This window comes from Nycticebus coucang, chromosome 13 (genome assembly GCF_027406575.1).
Source record: "Nycticebus coucang isolate mNycCou1 chromosome 13, mNycCou1.pri, whole genome shotgun sequence".
NCBI lineage: Eukaryota > Metazoa > Chordata > Mammalia > Primates > Lorisidae > Nycticebus > Nycticebus coucang.
Window position 1 is genome coordinate 102,963,966 of NC_069792.1, and position 11,135 is coordinate 102,975,100.

An 11,135-nucleotide genomic window follows, 5' to 3' on the forward strand; every position below is an offset into this window, starting at 1 on the left:
ATTAACTCTGTTCCCCTGTGGCTACTTTCTTCTTTGTGATCTTTCTTTAGATACCTGCCCAGAAATTAGTCAATGTTTAGAAGAGGTTTACTACAAAGGTGATTGTATTGATATGATAACAAAATATTTCCTTTCAATTAATTTCAGATAGGTAAAATAAGATAATGATGAAACGAATAGATAATAGATTAAGTGTGTATGTGACTAGAAAACTATAAAGTCAAAACCTGGAATAAAGATTTTTTCTACACGCAATCTCATTTCGTGTAGTCTGTTTCTTGATATAATAATTACAGGAGCGAGTTTACACCCACGGCAAAGCTGCTGTTCGTTCGCGTCTCTGGTCACGCAACAGGTTCCTATTACAGTATTTCATGACAGTTATTTAAAAATTACATACTTATGGGAAACAGAAAGAGGGAAGGAGGGAGGTGGGTGGGGCCTTGGTGTGTGTCACACTTGATGGGGGCAAGACATGATTGCAAGAGGGACTTTACCTAACAATTGCAATCAGTGTAACCTGGCTTATTGTACCCTCAATGAATCCCCAACAATAAAAAAAAAAAATAATAAATAAATAAATAAAAATTACATACTTATTTACCACCTGTTTTGGTCAATCCTGCTATAGACAGACACTGAAATAGACAATTTTCTTCTTCAAGGTAAAGACAATGTGTAATTTATAAAGTCTTTGTCTTAAGATTGCACAATGAAAGGTATCATTTAATTAAATATAAAAGCTTTCTGCTTTTAAATATACTATTTAAATCTACACAGGACTCAACCTATTAAAACCAATAAGAGCACTGGCTGTAACTCAATTCAAAATCTTTCAAACCCCGTCACAGTGCTCTTTGCTTTTTTCTTTTTTTTGGTTCAGTTTTTGGCCGGGGTCAGGTTAGAACCCACCACCCTTGGTATATGGGGCCAGTGCCCTACCCACTAAGCCACAGGTGCCACCTTGTGGTAAAAGAGTTTTACTGGAAATAATCTGGATGCTCTTTATTTTTTTATTATTTTTTTTTTTTTTTGTAGAGACAGAGTCTCACTGTACCGCCCTTGGGTAGAGTGCCATGACTTCACACGGCTCACAGCAACCTCTAACTCTTGGGCTTACACGATTCTCTTGCCTCAGCCTCCCAAGCAGCTGGGACTACAGGTGCCCGCCACAACACCCGGCTATTTTTTTTTTTTTTTTTTTTTGTGGTTTTTGGCCAGGGCTGGGTTTGAACCCACCACCTCCGGCATATGGGACCAGCGCCCTACTCCTTGAGCCACAGGTGCCACCCGACACCCGGCTATTTTTTGTTGCAGTTTTGGCTGGGGCTGGGTTTGAACCCGCCACCCTGGCATATGGGGCCGGCGCCCTACTCACTGAGCCACAGGCACTGCCCTGGATGCTCTTTAAGATAGGCAAAAATCTCTGTGAAAGAAAGAATACATATGATAAACATCCTGTTTAGCCTTCTTGACCAAAATCTTATGTAAACTACTTTAATTTCAATAAGTTGTGTTCATTGACTATTGCCGGGAGCCAAAACATCTCACAAGAATACCCCTTGCTATCTTGATTTTACAGGCAAACTGTTCTCAGGAATTCAACCGTAAACAGCAATGGTACTTTCCCCTTGCATATCTCTTCAAAAATGCACCCCCTGCCTTAGGGTCCTTCTCCTAGTAATTTTCCAGAAACTAGCCCCCTCCCTGCCCTGTTAGGAATAGCCCTTAGTTACTTCCTCGTTTGAATGTTTATAAGCCCAGCTGAAACAATAAACTCTTCGGAGCTTGATCAGACTCTTGACTTGCTCTCATTCTTTCGTGTCTCTTGTCCCCTCATTCGACTGACCCCTTTGTTTCCCAGGTCCCCGTTGAATTCCCCGCAGGCCTGGGCAGACTGTGGGTTTTGTGTTAGTGAACGCAACATACCCGACATGGAAACCACTAGCTCCAAAAATTTATCTCCAGGGATATCCATCCATGTCATTTCAATGGCACCATGGTCGCCTGGAGAGCAGGGTGTTAGGAGATCATTTACAAGGTTGTTAGGATCGGCTTGGGAAGGTCCACCAACCTTTTTAAAATGAGTAGCTGGCTGTACTTTTCTAACAGGCTGCGTAAGTGCATCACGTACAATGATGCTTATATCTGCCCCTGAATAACCATCAGTTTTCTTCCCAAGTTCTCAGAAGTCTGTTTCTGTTAGACTGTTCTGAGTGGTCCCCAGGTGCAGTTTAAACATTGCTGCTCGGGCATGGACTTCCGGCAAAGGAATATAAATTTGTTTCTCAATTTTTCACCTAATGGCAGAATCCAGAACCCAGGGTATATTTGTAGCTCCCAGAACCAAAATTCCATCATTGTCCACAACAACCCCTTGCATTTGAACTAGGAATTCTGTTTTAATTCTATGGGCAGCTTAACTTTCATTTTCACTTCTTGAACTACACAGAGAATCAATTTCATCAATGAAGATAATGGAGGGCTTGTTGTCTCTGGCAAGTTGGAATAAATTCTTAACCAGTTTCTCACTTTCACCTAGCCACTTTGAAACAAGATCAGAGGAAGATATTGAAAAAAAAAATTGAGTTGTTTGCTTCTGTTGCTACAGCTTTGGCTAAATAGGACTTTCCTGTTGCCGGTGGTCCAAATAACTAACAGGATTCCCCTCCAAGGAGTTATTTTGCCTGTGAAAAGATGAGGAAATTTAATAGTATCACAGCTTCTTTAAGTGCTTTTTTTTTTTTTTAAGACCAGCAATGTCACTCCACTTCACAATGGGTCATTCTATAACAATGGCACTTTGAAGTTGATTTTGTAGTTTCTTTTTTTCAGGGTCTTCAGATTCTCCTTCCCCATCACTGTCATTCCCTTTCTCATCTGCTGGACTCAGCTGTCCCTCCTTTGCCAGCTTCTGTGGTTTTTCTCTTTCTTTTTTAGGTACTCCTTAAGCTTTTCTGCTCTATCAAGATATTCTGTACACTTTTCCCTGATGCTTTGCTTAGCTTTTTCTCCCTGTGTTTCATATGTAACTACATGGAGAAAATACTGCACAGCATGTTGATAGAGTTGAAGGGCTTCTTTGGAGTTCCCCGCTTTGTCTTCTTGGCTGCTTTGCTAGCAAGATCTATTGCTCTGGAGGTTGTTGGAAGTGGATGCCATGGGGGAGATCCAAGGTAGTTCCCTGGGGGTAGGGGTGAACAAGGCTTGAGAAGAGACACCAGGGAGGCTGTGGCTCAAAGGAATAGGGCACCAGCCCCACATGCCAGAGGTGGTGGGTTCAAACCCAGCCCTGGCCAAAAAAAAAAAAAAGAGAGAGAAGAGAAGAGACCCCAGCAGCAACACCAAATCGTGCCTGGTGTGATGGGCCCCAAACTGGGGGTGGTAGCTCTTGGGTCCTGAGTGGTAGCCTCCTTTCAACCACCACTACCAACTAGCCGCCCAACCCTCCTCCAAAAAAAGCTTTTTTAAACATTAAAAAGTTCCTTTGCTCATAGATAACTATGAAACATCTTGGTCTCTCTCTCCAGGCTTTGTCCTGAGGCTGTATCTGAGTCTTCATGAATTAAGATGGCTCTGTTCATTTTACTTTTTTCCTGTGTATGACAATCGTGTTTCATGAATGCAAAACATACATCCTGGTGGGTGTGCTATACTTAGTCATTACATTATTAGTGGGATTCTGTTTTTTTTTGAGACAGTCTCATTTTGTTACCCTCAGTAGTAGACTGAGTAGAGTGTCCTGGTATCACAGCTCACAGCAACCTCAAAGTCTTGGCTCAAGCGATTCTCTTGTCTCAGCCTTCTGAGTAGCTGGGAATCTAGGTGCCTGCCACAACGCCTGGCTATTTTTTTGTTGCAGTTTGGCAGGGGCTGGGTTTGAAGCTGCCACCCTCGGTATATAGGGCCATCGCCCTACCCACTAGGCCACAGGTGCCACCCAGTCACTGTAGTTTTTTTTTTTTTTTTTTTTTTGCAGTTTCTGGCCGGGACTGGGTTTGAACCCACCACCTCCGGCATATGGGGCTGGTGCCTTACTCTTTTGAGCCATGGGCGCCACCCCTGTAGTTTTTTTTTTTTTTTTTTTGTAGAGACAGAGTCTCACTTTATGGCCCTCGGTAGAGTGCCGTGGCATCACACAGCTCACAGCAACCTCCAACTCCTGGGCTTAGGCGACTCTCTTGCCTCAGCTTCCCGAGTAGCTGGGACTACAGGCGCCCGCCACAACGCCCGGCTATGTTTTTGGTTGCAGTTTGGCCAGGGCTGGGTTTGAACCCACCACCCTCGGTATATGGGGCTGGCGCTTTACCGACTGAGCCACAGGCGCCGCCCCAGTCACTGTAATTTTTAATAGAAAAAAAGAAAAGCCCAGGAGTTGAAGGTTGCTGTGAGCTATGACACCACTGCACGCTACCAAGGGCAATGAAGTGAGACTCTGTCTCTACAAAAAAAATCACAGTGACAGTCCACGTATTAAAACTGGGCTGGGTGTGGTGGCTCACACCTGTAATCCCAACACTGTGAGAGGCCCAGGCAGGAGGATTGCATGAGCTCAGGAGTTCGAGACCAGCCTGAGTAAGACCTCTTCTCTACTAAAAATAGAGAAACTAGACGGGTATTGTGGTGGGGGCGCTTGTAGTCCCAGCTACTCAGGAGGCTGAAGCAGGAGCTCTTGAGCCCAGGAGTTTGAGGTTGCTGTGAGCTATGATGCCACAGCCCTCTACCCAGAGTGACAGTGAGACTCTGCCTCAAAAAATAAAAATAAACAAAAACCATTCTTATAAAGTATTGCAGGATTAGATAAACAAATATCACATATACTTAATATCAACTTGAAACTACAGACCCACATGAGAGAAAATCTCAATTTCAAGCAAGGAGGTAGGGAGCGGGCTCAGTAGCTTCCCACCCAGTGGGTACAATTAGTGGACATATGATACACTCCCTGGGTTTAGGACATAGCTACAACTTGATTTTTACCTGTCATGTGTAAATCATACAATCTAATGGTTTGTACCCTCATGTTAATCTGAAATTGAAATACAAGGAAAAAGTAAAAACCATTCTTAGCTCCATTCTCAGCAGGTGGCAGGTGGTTGGTGGTGGCTCTGCTGTATTCCCTCAGCCCTAGCTGGGGCTGAACCTGTGAGCCTGCGGGACTGGACTCCCTGATACAGAGCAAATGTCTGTCTTCACCCATGGTCCATCTCCACCACCACACCCAGAATGAGGCCCTGTTCACCCTTGTCCCTAGGGTCTGTGCAAGGCCTTGGACAAAGAACTGATGTCTGCATGTGAGATATTGCTCCTTTGGTTCTGTTGACTTTATTTAGTTCTCTGTGGAAACATTTTGCTGGTGATTTCCTCTCCCATGGGTCTCTGATGCCCTGAGTTCAAAGCCTGGGTGCTCCCCCAAATGCATTATTCATTCAACAAACATTTCTGCACTCTGAGTGAGAGACACCTATAAGGGGGATTTGTGACCTGACTGGTCCTTCCCCTTCACTTTGCCCCAGATTTTTTTTAAGCTTGCAGAAAGCTCAAAGAGTTCCAATTCAATGTCATAAATCAGAGATTAGTATTAGAGTTGATATAAAAAGCAACTCCAGGGCGGCACCTGTGGCTCAGTGAGTAGGGCGCCGGCCCCATATGCTGAGGGTGGCGGGTTCAAAACCAGCCCCGGCCAAACTGCAACAAAAAATAGCCGGGCGTTGTGGCAGGCGCCTGTAGTCCCAGCTGCTTGGGAGGCTGAGGCAAGAGAATCGCGTAAGCCCAAGAGTTAGAGGTTGCTGTGAGCCGTGTCACGACACGGTACTCTACCCGAGGGCGGTACAGTAAGACTCTGTCTCTACACAAAAAAAAAAAAAAAGCAACTCCAGGTCTAAGTTATTGGTTAATTTAATTAGCTATCTCTATAACAGAAATTAAGTGTTCTAAAATCTATTCTGAAATGTAGTTCTGGAAATTCTTTTTTTTTTGGAGACAGAGTCTTATTTTGTCGCCCTCGGTAGAGTGCTGTGGCATCACAGCTCACAGCAACCTCCAGCTTTGGGGCTTAGGTGATTCTCTTGCCTTAGCCTCCAGAGTAGCTGGGACTACAGGCGCCTGCCACAATGCCCAGCTACTTTTTTTTGTTGTTGTTGCAGTTTGGCCGGGGCCAGGTTTGAACCCGCCACCCTCGATATATGGGGCTGGCGCCCTACTCCCTGAGCCACAGGCACCGCCCATTTTTTTTTTTTTTTTTTTTTTGAGAAAGAGTCTCAAGCTGTCACCCTGGATAGAGTGCTGTTGTGTCACAGGTCACAGCAACCTCAAACTCTTGGGGTTAAGCGATTCTCTTGCCTCAGCCTCTCAAGTAGCTGAGACTATAGGTGCCCACCACAAGCCTGGCTATAATTTTGTTGTAGTTGTCATTGTTTTAGCTGGCCCGGGCCAGGTTCGAACCCACCAGCCTCGGTGCATGTGGCCAGCACCCTCCCCACTGAGCTACAGGTGCTGCCCTGGAAATTCTCTCTTTTTTTTTTTTAGAGACAGAGTCTCACTTTGTCGCCCTCAGTAGAGTGCTGTGGCATCACAGCTCATAGCAACCTCTAGCTCTTGGCCTTAGGCGATTTTCTTGCCTCAGCCTCCGGAGTAGCTGGGACTACAGGCACCTGCCACAATGCCCAGCTATTTTTTGGTTGCAGTTTGGCCGGGGCCGGGTTTGAACCCACCACCCTCTGTATATGGGGCCGGCGCCTTACCGACTGAGCCACAGGCGCCGCCCTCATGCCTTTTTTTCTTTCTTTTTTTTTTTTGTGTTTTTTTGGCCGGGGCTGGGTTTGAACCCGCCACCTCTGGCATATGGGACCGGCGCCCTACTCCTTGAGCCACAGGCGCCGCCCCCTCATGCCTCTTTTTCAAACGAAGAAGCTAAAAAAGGACTCATCCTCGTGAAGGAAAAATGAAATCTTGGGACTCCCCAAAATGCATGTTTCCAAAAGGGAAACCAAGCCTGAGAACAGAATCATGTGGCACTGCCATCCTTCCCCTAGATGAAGAGGGCGAGTTATGCACAGCTGGGTTCTGACTGAGGCCCTCCCTGCCAGGGGGCTCTCCCCACAGACCCTCGAGGAGCTGCCCTGTGCCTCGCAGGTGTGTGGCCCTCCACAGAACATGAATGTGCCAATTTTTTTTTTTTTTTTTTTAAGAGACAGAGTCTCATATTGTTGCTCTCAGTAGAGTGCTGTGGCATCACAGGTCACAGCAACCTCCAACTCCTGGGCTTAGGCAATTTTCTTGCCTCAGCCTCCGGAGAAGCTGGGAGTACAGGCCCCTGCCACAATGCCCGGCTATTTTTTTTTTGCAGTTCCACGTCCGGTATATGGGGCCAGCGCCCTACTCCTTTGAGCCACAGGTGCCACCCTTTTTTTTTTTTTTTTTTGAGACAGAATCTCAAGCTGTTGCCCTGGGTAGAATGCCTTGGCATCACAGCTCACAGCAACCTCCAACTCCTGGGCTCAAGTGATTCTCCTGCCTCCGTCTCCCAAGTAGCTGGACTACAGATGCCTGCCACAATGCCCGGCTATTTTTTGGTTGCAGCCGTCATTGTTGTTTGGTGTGCCCCAGGCTGGAATCGGACCCGCCTGCTCAGTTGTATGTGGCTGGTGCTGTAGCCAATTGAGCCACAGGCGCAGAGCCAATGCCTGGCTATTTTTTTGTTGCAGTTTGGCCAGGGCTAGGTTCGAACCCACCACCCCCCCGTATATGGGGCTGGCACCCTACTCACTGAGCCACAGGTACCACCCAGAATGTGCCAATTCTTGAGCCTGAGTTCTGTGAAGTTCCACACTGATGATGTCAGCTGCCAGTTTGTCTCCAATGGTGAGTCCAGGATGGGAGACTGGCCACTCCTCTGCCTATTCTGAACACACCTTGACTTTCTTTCCCCCACTCCTTTTTCGAATGTTCAATTTGTATTACATAAAAGATTTACTGATCGGGCGGCGCCTGTGGCTCAGTCGGTAAGGCGCTGGCCCCATATGCCGAGGGTGGCGGGTTCAAACCCGGCCCCGGCCAAACTGCAACCAAAAAATAGCCGGGCGTTGTGGCGGGCGCCTGTGGTCCCAGCTACTCGGGAGGCTGAGGCAAGAGAATCGCTTAAGCCCAGGAGTTGGAGGTTGCTGTGAGCTGTGTGAGGCCACGGCACTCTACCGAGGGCCATAGAGTGAGACTCTGTCTCTACCAAAAAAAAAAAAAAAAAAAAAAAAAAAAGATTTACTGATCACTAATGAAGAGCAACACAAGAATGTAATCATTTGCCACACTGCCTCCCCTCCCAGTTCCTCCTTTTTTTTTCTTTTTCCCTTCTTTTTCTTTTCTTTTTTTTTTTTTGTAGAGACAGAGTCTCACTTTATGGCCCTCGGTAGAGTGCCGTGGCCTCACACAGCTCACAGCAACCTCCAACTCCTGGGCTTACGTGATTCTCTTGCCTCAGCCTCCTGAGTAGCTGGGACTACAGGCGCCCACCACAATACCCGGCTATTTTTTGGTTGCAGTTTGGCCGGGGCCGGGTTTGAACCCGCCACCCTCAGTATATGGGGCCGGCACCGCACCGACTGAACCACAGGTGCCGCCCTTTCTTTTTCTTATCACCTTTTATTTTTATTTATTTATTTTTGAGACAGAGCCTTATTGTGTCACCCTCGGTAGAGTGCTATGGCATCACAGCTCACAGCAACTTCAAACTTTGGGCTTAAGAGATTCTTTTCCCTCAGCCTCTCAAGTAGCTGGGACTACAGGTGCCTGCCATAATGCCTGGCTATTTTTTGTTGCAGTTGTCATTGTTTTAGCTGGCACAGGCACGGTTTGAACCCTTCAGCCTCAGTGTATGTGGCTGGCACCGTAACCACTGTGCTACACTTGTGCACTTGTGCTACTGCCAAGCCTTCTTTTTCTTTTTTTTTTAAGGAAGAGTCTCATTCTGTCACCCTCAGTAGAGTGCTGTGCCATCAAAGCTCATAGCAACCTCAAACTCTTGGTCTCAAGCAATCCCTTTGCCTCAGCCTCCCAAGTAGTCGGGACTATAGGCGCTTGCCACAATGCCCGGCTATTTTTAGAGCCAGGGTCTCGCTCTGGCTCAGGCTGGTCTCAAACCTGTGAGCTCAGGCAAACCACCAGCCTTAGCCTCCCACAGTGCTGGGATTACAGAGGTGAGCCATTGCCCATGGCCCCATTTTTAGTTCTTAGACCACAGAAAGCAGCAAAGCCCTGGTTTGCCAGACCCTGATCTAGGGCAATGTTCCTCTGGCACGTCTGTGCAAACCTACCCCCAAAGTCTGATGCAGCTAAGAGGCTGAAGAAAGTGGCTTACCCAGCTTCAGAAAGAAACAGGTTATAGGGACTTGTCTCAGGCCTCAGTGAGGCGGGTCCACAACACCACCTGCCCAGACACAGGCCTTACACACCTAGGGAAGGTTAGTGCAGACAGCTGAAGTCTCCCTCAGGGAAAGGCCAGTATGCTAAGTGAATCTGCACAAGGGCAGGACTTGGGTCAAGATGGTTTATTTATTTATTTATGTATTTATTTATTTTTTGAGACAGAGCCCCAAGCTGTCACCTTGGGAAGAGTGCTGTGGCATCACAGCTCACAGCAACCTCCAACTCCTGGGCTCAATTGAGTCTCCTGCCTCCACCTCCCAAGTAGCTGGGACTACAGGTGACTGCCACAATGCCCGATTATTTTTTTATTGCAGCCATCATTGTTGTTTGGCAAGCCTGAGCTGTATTCGAACCCGCCAGCTCAGGTGTATGTGGCTGGCACCTTAGCCACTTGAGCCACAGGCGCAGAGCCAAGATGTTATTTTTTTTTTATTTTTTGCAGTTTTGGGCTGGAGGGGGATTTGAACCTTCCACCTCAGGTACATGGGGCTGGTGTCCTACTCCTTGGGCCACAGGCGCTGCCCAAGGTGGTTTTTTTTGAGACAGTTTCATTATGCTGCCCTGGGGAGATCGCCGTGGCATCATACTCACAGCAACCTCAAACTCTTGGGGTTAAGTGATTCTTTTGGCTCAGCCTCCCAAGTAGCTGGGACTACAGGTGGCCGCCACAACACCTGGCTATTTTTTGTTGTTGCCGTTGTCATTGTTGTTTAACTGGCCCAAGCTGGGTTCGAACCCGCAGCCTTGGTGTATGTGGCTGGCGCAGTAACTACTGAGCTACGGATGCCGAACCTGGTCAAAGTGGTTTTGACTGAAGGGCAGGACTTATAGTAGCAGTAGAGAAGCAGATTCTTTAGAGCAGTGGGTCTCAGCCTTCCTAATACAGTTCCTTTAATACAGTTTCTGTGGGTCACAACCCACAGGTTGAGAACTGTTGCTTTAGAGGAATTCCTGAACAAGGGTCAATCAGAAGCAGGGTGGCACCCAAGGTGGAGCTCTGAGCCTCCAGGGACCCTGTGAGACAGAGAGTCCAGGTGCTGTAGTGGTATTCTGAACCCCTGCCCCTGGCCGCTGCTGTTCGAGTACAGAAAGCAGCATTATGCTCAGGGCATGACCTTCCACTGCCTTTGTCCCCATCATGAAATAGAAGTGGCCTAATGAGGGACGGGAGGAGGCCAAGGAGGTAGAGTCAGACTCTGTGAGCAGCATTTCGAGAGGCCAGTCCTGGGTGCTGCGGGTGGCGGGCACCATGTCATGGTCACTAGTACCTTAATTCTTGTCCCACAAGCCTAAAACACAGCACATTAGAGGAAAAGTCTGTCACATCCTCTACTAGACCTGAAGGTGACAGGCTGGTTGAGCATGGCAGCTGCCAAGCTCCCCTGTGGAAGCCTGCAGGACAAGGCAGGAACAACATGTGTGTACCCCAGTGTTTGGGCAGCGAGGTAAGGAGCAAAGTCACTGCCACTGAGGTGGGCACTGACTTCATGGCTGTGGAGAACAGCCCCCAGAAGTGCAGGGAGGGGGCAACAAGCAGAATTGTGGCCCTGGGACCAGCACTGCAGACGGGTACATGCACGGTAGTCATGCAGACCTCCGCCCACAGGCTGTGAAGAAAGACACTAGGGTGACCACAACCATCCTGGACTCTGCTGTGCCCCATGCACCAGCCAAATCCACCAAACCTGCAAACACGTGGACCAGCACACCTGTCT

General features: G+C 47.7%; 1 protein-coding gene and 1 pseudogene across 1 annotated transcript in view; both read right to left on the bottom strand.

Annotated features, from left to right (window-relative positions):
* Nucleotides 1-1,376: 1,376 nt before the first annotated feature.
* LOC128563115 (vacuolar protein sorting-associated protein 4B-like) lies at nt 1,377-3,285 on the bottom strand (annotated as a pseudogene).
* Nucleotides 3,286-6,815: 3,530 nt separating this feature from the next.
* ZNF250 (zinc finger protein 250) overlaps nt 6,816-11,135 on the bottom strand; it is a 124,016-nt gene continuing 119,696 nt past the window's right edge. The window contains exon 7 of the transcript XR_008373741.1: nt 6,816-6,885. The gene's annotated coding sequence lies outside the window, so the exon portion shown is untranslated. The remainder of the gene's footprint in view (nt 6,886-11,135) is intronic.